The sequence below is a fragment of the Convolutriloba macropyga genome, chromosome 1 (assembly GCF_964194025.1).
Source record: "Convolutriloba macropyga chromosome 1, txConMacr16.3, whole genome shotgun sequence".
NCBI lineage: Eukaryota > Metazoa > Xenacoelomorpha > Acoela > Convolutidae > Convolutriloba > Convolutriloba macropyga.
The window spans coordinates 36343825-36353929 of record NC_134468.1 but is presented as its reverse complement, the minus strand read 5'-3'; the positions used below and the strand labels follow the sequence as shown (position 1 = coordinate 36353929).

The 10105-nt window shown below is 35.0% G+C and overlaps 1 long non-coding RNA gene across 1 annotated transcript; it reads left to right on the top strand.

The window, feature by feature from the left end:
- The first annotated feature begins 4515 nt into the window (after positions 1-4515).
- Positions 4516-9839, top strand: LOC142348613 (uncharacterized). Its single transcript, XR_012760755.1, has 3 exons — positions 4516-4628; positions 4805-4864; positions 9685-9839. It is a non-coding gene; the product is annotated as an uncharacterized LOC142348613 (long non-coding RNA).
- The last annotated feature ends 266 nt before the right edge of the window (positions 9840-10105 follow it).

Sequence of the window (10105 nt, the reverse complement as noted above, 5' to 3'; positions counted from 1 at the left end):
TTGACTTAGATTGTCTGAGTAAATCGCCCAGACTAACTTTTCAGTGATCACGCCTTTATTTAATTTTGATCACATGTTTTTCCTTGTGTGGCATGGTGTAAGCTTATATTTTATTAAAGAAAAATGGGTACGGGTGTTCCCTGCAATGCATGAAAATTTGAAGCTTAAGAAATGCAGTTTTTGAAGTTGTTTGATTACGAATGAGCTTGACGATAGGCCAAATACAGCCTCAAAAATCTAATCCCTACTGTTTCCATTTCAACAAACTTACGTTTTTCTATAATTGCCAAAAATTTTCTGAGGTGGTAAAAATAAATTAACTCAGGTGATATTTAAAAAATTCATCGAAAGCAAGCAAAGGAGCGCCAGTTTTTATGGGATGTTTAATATAAAATTGAGATTGATTATTTTCAAGAGAAACTGGGAATATTTAATGGATGGTTTTTAATCAAAACGTGCATTTGATTAGGGCTCCTCTCATTCAAATCATCCAAAAATGACCATTTCATTACTACAATTAGCACTTTTGCTGCAGTTAGCAAATGAGAGCCATCAAAAATCCTCCCTCTCCTCTACAACCCAAACATCATCAACATCTCCTCCTGTAAACGCAACAATTAATCATGTGAAAACAACGGAGTTAGAAATGAGTCGACTGATCTTCAGTGGAACAGACAGAGATGTGGAGTTACACAATCCCCTCAGAGAAGAAGACATGGAATTGGTTGCTTTCACTAGAAGCATACAACAATGTACTCACCTGTGCAAATGGTCCATTGGTACTCATCACTATAATAATCACATCAACAAGTATGACTTGATCAGTGGAAAGTGTACTTGCTATCTTCTGAACAAACAACAACAACAGTTCCAACATCCCCTTCATGACTACTCATGGGCTCCTAAACAGTCACAATACCAGTACAGCCTACATCGTAATGACTATTTTCACATAAGTATTGTAACCATCTTCCCCACTAACACACACACCCACACACCCACACACACACACACACTCACACACACACACACACACACACACACACACGCACACATACACACACACATACACACACACACACACAAACAGAGAGAGAGAGAGAGAGACATACGCAAGCACGCACACGTGAAAGAGTAGCAGAAATGCACGCATGCACGCACAATTGAGGATAGCATAGCGTAAATCTGCGCTCAAATCGACATTTAACGGGAGAATACTACCAATCCGGGATGTTTTCGCTTCTAATCTTATAGGATCATATATGATGTCAACAAGCGCATACCGTTTTTTTGCGTCTTTTTAGGAATAGTGGAAACAAGGAGGCTTGGTAATGTGCGATGCACATAATGTTCGGACCCCGCTCATCCACATTCTTGACTTAATTGGCTAGCAAATGATGAAGAGGTAGAAAACTTTCAAAAACATTCACATCGTTCAATAAAGAGCCAATGAGATACAATAATGCCACGCTATAGGGCCGATGAACGTGGTTAATAGTAGATCTACTGGAAAGGACAATAATAAATATCAAACAACAAACATCATTTACGACCAAAACTCGATATCTAAAACAAAAATAATCATAACAAAAGCAAACTCGCATCAGATAAAAACCTAAAGAAAGCAATTTAACCTATACTTAATTAGAAAAAATATGGCACCTGTCCCCAATTCGATTGGGTAACAGGTGGTGACCAGGTCACGACCCATCAAAATAACAAAAACATAAAGAAGACAAGACATCAAACAATTGTGCGACATGACACTGTTCAAGGCACATCAATTATAAGATGTTACCTGCAAGAAATGTAAATCGCCATTTCACTTCATCATAACATTAACGAGTCTTGTTTATAGAAGGACTACTTAGACATGAGAACAATAAGAAACCCAAAAGTTGAACAGTATGGAAATCTCGAAAATTTTATGAAACTAGGTGGTCGAAGCAATCAGTAACAATGTATAAACAAACGCGAAAAAATGTTTGAATCATTAAAAGTAATCGAAATTTCGATTGAATGATATTGAGTTACATGGTGACTTAAAAAAAATCAAAAATGAGACAGATGAAAAAATTTTTTTTCATTTGAATTTAAAAGTCATTAAAACAAACAGCTATAGACTGAAATCTTTAACTAGAATCAGCTATACGTCCTGATGACGCAAAAACGGTTGATGGTTATTGAATATATGGCTTACAACAACGAAAAAAGAGACAAACATAGGCAAAATTTAAAAAAAACAACAAAGTTTTTCGAGACAATTGTTGCAAAAGAACATAAACTATTCAACAAAAACAATTAGCATATCCAATTACTCCTTTTTCGTACGTTGTGAACTGTTCCTATTATGTTTTTTTTACTTAACTTGTCAATAATGTGATTACTCAACAAGGAAACAAAATGAACTCATAAAAAAAGCAAATTACAACCAAAAGTAAAAAAAGGAAAACGCCTAGAACCAGAATAAAGAAACCATTATTTGAATATGAAACCGTTACCGATATTAATTTTTCACTCAGAAGAAGTGTGGTTCCGCGTGTTTCTACTGAGACTGCGCCCGAATTTGCAAGAAATAATATAAAATATTGACAAAGCTCAAAAATTCACCAATTTTTTCTCAAAACAAATATATTCAAAGTCAAAACAGTCATTAGAAAACAACTGCAAAAAAGTTCTAGGTTCATTCATACCTTCAAAAAGCCAACTGGATCTTTGATTGGGGACTTTAAGTCATTGCGCTACAGAAAGTATAATAAATGAAAGCAAATGGCAAGAAGTCCAAAACTTTTTTACAAAAACAGTTGGTCAGAGCTATAAAAACCATGATCTTAGCACTGAAACGATAATATAATCTCGTTGGTTCTCATTTTTTGCACGTAGTATCTGTCATTAATTGAACCCTGATTTAAATTGATAGTAATTTACATTAGAAACATTTAAATTGCGGAAACATTTTGGGAAAAAAGGCCGGCCCAATTGAAATCTAATAAAATTTTTATCGTAAGGATACATGTTGAGATCGAGGTCAGCCTAGATATTGTTGTCCGTCTAACAGAAAACATTGTTGAAATGGTTTTGAAACAAATCAATTCTCTACAAAATTTTTCAATTTGTCTAAAAAAATTAATGCATTTTGTATAATTATCGAGTTTAAATTTGCAAAAAAACTGACAAAATTTTAATTCCAGAAGACTCTTAAAGCGTGTAATGCAACTAGCTTTTTTGAGCCGAAAAAAATTTAGGCCGCAGTTTTAGGGTGTCTACTTCCAGCCAACTTAAAGCAAGTGGGCAAAACTCCATTTTTTTGACGACAAACGTCTGATTTGTGACAAATTTAGCATAAACTCTAGCTAAAAAACTCGGATCAAACAATTCAGCAACCCTCGTCCATTTTTAGTGATAAAATCAATAACACTAAAGTTATAAATTTCAACATATTTAAGCAAAATTGTCGAAAATGTGGTCAAAATTGACTAAAATTTGGTCAAAAATGTGAATAAAACCGGCTGATTTACGTCTGATATTCACAAAACTTCAAACTTCGTTAACTCCCTATAAAAAACAAAAATTCGAAAAATCTTTTTTTTCTATTTTCTACGCTGGACAGGCTTTTTAATGATATAATGATACCATTCACAACTCTCTACGATTATTATATCGATCGGCCAAAATTGTCTGAACAAAAAAAACCATATGAGTATATATTTCCTCCCCCCTCAAGAGGAGTCGGAACAAACATTCTACGGTTCTTTCTGTTCTTGTACGATAATCAAAAGATCTTAAAAGCAAGCCGTAATTCTATTGTCATCACAATGAAATCATGTATGATCAAAGTATGATTACCAAAAAATTATATATGTTTTCCAGGATTCATTTAGAAAGCCATTTCAGAAATTCATCAAAGATTAAACCGATAAGACTTGACGCATTTTTGTATGAAACTATGAGAATCACTATTAGTTTATTTAATTTCCTACATTAATGCGAGCATGATGCCAGCTTCCTGCAAAAACAATGAAACCTGAGAAACAATTGGTTGAAAGCAATATGTACCCATCCAAGCAGCAGCTCACATAATAAAAGCTGCATAATTAATTTGGAAAGTGAACTCAGAGGGCTTTAGGAAAGATTTTTGCGAAACATATTTGGCAGTTCGGTTTTCACCATTAAGCGCTCCGGCAAATAAAATGATGTACATATTCTTTTGAACAAAAATATGACTGTTATGTCTTTTCATCAAAACGATGAATAAAATGAACGTACGGATCTTGCGGTGATTATCTCTAATTATCTACTTGTTTCAGCCGACTTGGTCCCGAAACCCCTGCCAAGTGAGTAATCTTAAATGCCCTTTAAAAAACTAACATTTTGACATACTTCAAAAGAGAGATGCATCATTTGCTTCTAGCTAAAGACTGATCTACAGAGATTCGAGAAGCGATGCTCTAGATAGACACTACTATCACTGGCTCAACTGCATGAATTAAGTTATAATTGATTGTTTTCAGATCCTTGTTTGAGTGATCCATATCCCTGTCATGAGCTTGCAAACTGCTCTTTCGATGGCCAGACAACATTCTGTGAATGCCAGAGCCACTTGTGGGGAGACGGTTTTTACTGCACAGGTTAATAACTTTGCAAGTGATGAAAAGTCGAGCATGTCGAGACAAAATGGCAAACTGCAAATAAATTGGACAGAATTTTTTAAAATTGTTTGATGACTTTTAATTTAAATGAAATACTGTGTAGGAGTATTGATAAGTGGAAGATTATGTCATATATCCACTGTTCCTCTGTTTAGGGTATGGAAGGATTGGAGCAGACGCTTTACAGACTCGGCTGACAGAAAACTTCAACCTGGGTATTGCGTTCTTTTTATAAGTACACGGTGTGGAATCATTGCGAGGTCAAAGAATAAGTCTCCCACATTTCCACTTGCACATAATCTTACATTATTTAAAAGTTTGGGAAATTTGCAAAAGAAGTGGAGACTGTGGGGGTCAGTTTGGATGGTCCCAGGGCACTTAGGATGAATTTCCCTTAGAGCGTCCAGAACTAAATTGACCTTTGGTCAGATTATGCTGCGTTGACTTTTTTCCTATCTGATCACAATCAAGTGAACTCTACAACAAGTCTGACAGGAACCATTTGCGATTGAAATAATCGCTGATCAGCCAGTAATAGTTAAATTGGCGGTTTCAAAAAAAGGAAACTAAAGTCAAGTAGACAGCAGTTTCGCAAGATGAAAATTTGTCTTTATTAAAAACTGTTTAAAAAATTAGGAAAAAAACGCTTAAATTTTTTACTAGTATTCATGGACATAACTCAATTTTATCATTTTGAGCATGTTATTAGCCTAAGAACTTATTACCCAAACTTTATTAGTAATTATTGGAGAGAAAGACTTAAATGTTCTTGCGAACAGTGTTACGGATGATTCCAAAACTGTTAACTGTCTTCTTAATTGTTCCGACCCCTCTTGAGGGGGAGGAACTATATACTCAAATGGGTTTTTTGTGTTCAGTCAATTTCCGCCGATCGATATATTCACCGTAGAGAGTTGAGACTGGTATCATAAAAAAGCTCGTCCAGCGTCGAATATGGTATTGAAGAGATTTCTTAATTTTCATTTTCTACAGGGAGTAATAGAGGTTTGAACTTCTGAGAAAAGTAGAGTGAATTCACGTTGTTTTTATTCACATTTTCTGAAATTTTGCCTAAATTTTCGTCAATTTTGCTAAAATTCGTTAACCTTTTTAGAAATAGTATCGTTGGTTTTATTTTTCAAGACAAACAAGCATTGTTGATTATTTTGATTTAACTTTTTTGGTCAATAATTCTGGCTAAATATTTCAAAATTCAGCCTTTTTCATCAAAAAGAGCACGAAATAAGCTACTTTAGTCCACTTTGATTAAATTTGCCAGCAGTACACCCCAAACAACTCTAATAAATTTTTCGTAGACTCAGAAGGGGGCTATTCATGCTTCAACCTCCGCTTAGACTGCTCTGTAATTAAAACTTTGCCATTTTTTGGCTAACTTTACTCGTTGATTATCAAAAAAGCAGAATTTATTTTTGAGTTTTCATATATCTACGACATTCAAAAAATCAATTGTTCCTGACGGACAAAAGGCATTAGCAGGGCTAATTTCGGGCCTATCTTGGACTGTTACAATCCAAAGAGAAATCGGATTGTAATCAGTCTGTCTTTTTTTTTGAAAAAAAAAAAGACTTTTTATTAATAAAGAACAGAACATATGAAATCAAAGCTCAGTGGTGATAGGTCCAATTGGCTTCCCTAGCAGCGCCAAGCTAATGCATTTATTTTTTACATGAAAGTTTATGGTCGTTTCGACTTATAAAAATAATTGATTTTTAAATTAATAATGGCTTAATGAACTTTTCCTCTACTTTGTTTCTTAATTTGGTCAACTTGTAGCTTAGTGTCCGCAAAAAAGAATGCTTCATCGTTTTATTCATTTAAATTTTAGTCTCGATTGCGGTATTAATCCTAACGTTATTGTTTTGTGGCTTTGAAACTACTAGATTTTAGATTCTTTTTGTTCTTAGATATTTGCCATTTTTCACGTTTTCTTGTTTTGTCACAATATCACACTGTTGACAGATCTCATATCACATCATTAGCGTTCAGAATAAGACACAATTGAATCTTTTAATATCCTGAAAAATATAAATTATCGTCTTTCTTGAAGAACTTAATTAAATTTTTTCATTTCGTCTTTAACTGTCATTTTTACTTTCGCGTTTAGGTCGTATGTAAATTCCTGTACAGTGATAGGTTTCATTGGCTTATCATGGAAGAATAGATAGGCCGATAGTCTGATGTTAGTAGATAGCTGATGGCTTCCATGACTTTGAAAACAATCGTTTTCCAAAACTTAAATTAAACTTTTTCACTTCGCAGTTTTGTTCGTTTTATTTTTCTTTTTGTTACCTAATCGCGTTAACTACAGGTCAGATATGACATTATGGTTGTCAACGGAAGGTGTCATAAGGAATTGGTGTCCCAAAATCTTTTTCTAAAAAAGAATTCGTTATGACACCACTGGCTTCGACACCGGTTTTTCACAAAAAAGTAAATTAATTTGATTTTTGTCATATTTGACGTTCTTTTTGTGGACGCAAGACCTATTCTGGATAACTGCAGATCTCAGGGGCTTCCCTGAGAGGATTAAATGACCATATTTAAATCTTTCATTTTGTAATTAATGTCTTTCATGACTTTGGATGTAATTTTGTTTCGAAAAAAATCAAAAGAATCACATACTTTTGCTCTTTTCTCTTTTTTGTCTGCTTGTTACCTAGTCTCACTAATGAATGGCCTCTTACTAAATTATCATTGTTTGAAGAAGGCGCAATCGAATATATTTTGAGGGCCAAAATATGGCTTGACGGTTTTGCAGCGTTTTGTGGCAAGTTTTAAATGAATTTTTGTTTGTTGTTCTTCTGTTGTTCTTTTTAGCCGCTTAAAGAAATGAATAATGACAGGTCCTAATCTCCTTCTTTAGAAGCGTTGGTAATCGTAAACCTTTGGGATATTTTACTTGATTTCTAATGGGTTCCATTAAATTGAAGTTAATTGTTTAAAAAAATAAGCGAATTTTTTAAATTTACTGTTTTTGTTTTTTTTGTCTATTTGTTACGAAACCTTTTTATGGACTAGGCCCAAATTTTTTCTGGCAATTTATAAGTTATTTTGTTTAGTTTTAGGTTTATCTGACGGTATGTTGACTTTGTTATCGAGTTTTGTTTTTTAAAACGGACATAAGGTTTTTGATGTAATTAATGTTTGTTGTTGTTGTTGTTGTTGTTGTTGTTGTTGTTGTTGTTGTTGTTGTTGTTGTTGTTGTTGTTGTTGTTGTTGTTTGATTTTGCTGTTCGTCTTGACTCGCTTAGTATTGGCATATCACAGCAATCTAATGCATCACTTTTACTCCACTGAGTTATTTGCTTTGGAAGTTATCTTATCGTTCATACACAATTTTTTAAAAAAAAAGTACTTCCCAAACATTTGGTAGACAATTATGCCAAAATTGTGGATGAGCGGTGTCAGAACCTTATGTGCCATCGTACAGTACCGAGTCTCCTTGTTCACATTAGGTATCGAGAGATAAATTTATGAATTCAATCCAAAAGTCCGAGCCTTGTTTCAGTTTGATCTATTTTACAATATCTTATTTATTAGATACTTCAACGGTGGAAAAAGGTGACACATGGGGACTAGTGATTTATGGTGTAAAAGTTAGTAACAAAATATAGTCAATAGTTTCACACTAGAACTAGACTAAAAAAAAACACTTATATTGGAATACTGTTGCACATATGTCCAATTTTGAAGCAAACTTTTAAAGCAAACTTTGTTGCATATTATATTTTACAGGTTGTTTGTGCAATATATCATGAGATAAATAATTTGGTGACGGAAGTATTTTTCCTACCCGCAAAAAATTATTCAGAAAAATTATCTTTTTTCGACCCTGATCTTTTCATGCCCATAGGGGCGGTCTTTTAATATCATATATCAGACAAATACAGTCCTTGTTTTGCTTTTCAACTTTTTTCATTTGATCTGCAAAGAAAAACAAAATATAAAGCAATTTTTTGCTCAGAATGTTAGATCGGGAAACTTGTGTTGAGCGCAGCTTCCTAGTATTGCAAAAAAATAGCATTGAAAAATTGCTAGAGATTCTTATATTGTGTCCAGTTAAGGGACCATAAATCCAGATTTCTTGATCGACAATCAACAACCAGACTAAATTTTTGCCCGGTCTTGTACTTACTTACACTAAATTCTCGGCTAAATACAAAATGTTTCAAGTACTGCAAGATAGCAAAAATGTTCCAGAAAAAATGTATGACGTTTCTCGTATTCTGCAACAAAAATCTTAGACCACACTATATGCAAAACGCATCTTTAATAATGGTCAACAATGTCTCTTCTCATAAGCCGACTCGCAGTCATCTCACAGCTGATACAATCGACCCAAAGTTTTTCCATGAGTATTTTTACCAATTAACCTGTTGGCTGACCCTAACCCTTATCGGCCGAAAAGTGGTCGGCCCCAACTTTTATCACTTAATTGTTACTCGACCCATACGAATGATGTTGACACGAAGTATTATCATATCCAATATTGGCAGCCCACGTTCTTTTGATAAGTCGACCTCTAAACTAGGGTTGCAACCCCAAGCGCACGTATTCATATTTTTACATAGTGATTTAATAAAAGTAATGACATGTACGATGTACATGGGGGGTTCTTAACGTACTGGAGGGAGAGGGGATCAGAGCGGAAAATTTACGAACCAAGGAAGGATTAATCGACAGTGTCTATGCGCTCGAAGTGCGCTCGAATCCACCTATGATCACACTCAAGTGCGCTCGAATCCGCCTATCATCACACTCAAGTGCGCTCGAATCCACCTATGATCACACTCAAGTGCGCTCGAATCCGCCTATTATCACACTCAAGTGCGCTCAAATCCGCCTATGACCAGACTCTAGTGCACCTTCAACCTTCGAGACCCTGTAATTTTGAGCGCACAAAGGTCGGGTGTGCGCTCAAAATGGTCTTGACCAGGACGATTTTGAGCGCACACCTCAGCCTGGGTTGTATTGGTTTTTGAATACGGTTAAAGTGAAAATTTAATAATTTTAGAAGGCGATGTGGACTCTTTATTTGATCTGAATGTTCTGGATGATCCGGAGGAGTTTAACAGTCAACGATGTGTCCGGTGGACTATTCGCTCCCCAGATCAATTGAATCATTCTTTCAAAATTGACCTCAAAGACAGACACTTCATACAGGCCATGGGTATCTTCAACAGACAAGACGACCTCTCAGGTTTTCCTCTTCTTGTCATCGTCCTGATCCCCTTGCGATCGGATAAATTAAGGACTAGATCCGTTTGAGAATTATGGTCCTGATAAACTGTGACACCGTCTGACACGCTGGCAGGCCGAGGCAGAAAAATCACACATGTATTAGTCTTTTAAATGGGGCACTTCCAGTACCATATCACCAGAGACAATCAGGCCTGATTCAGAAAAAAATCAGAGAAGGTCCAAGGTCTGATTCA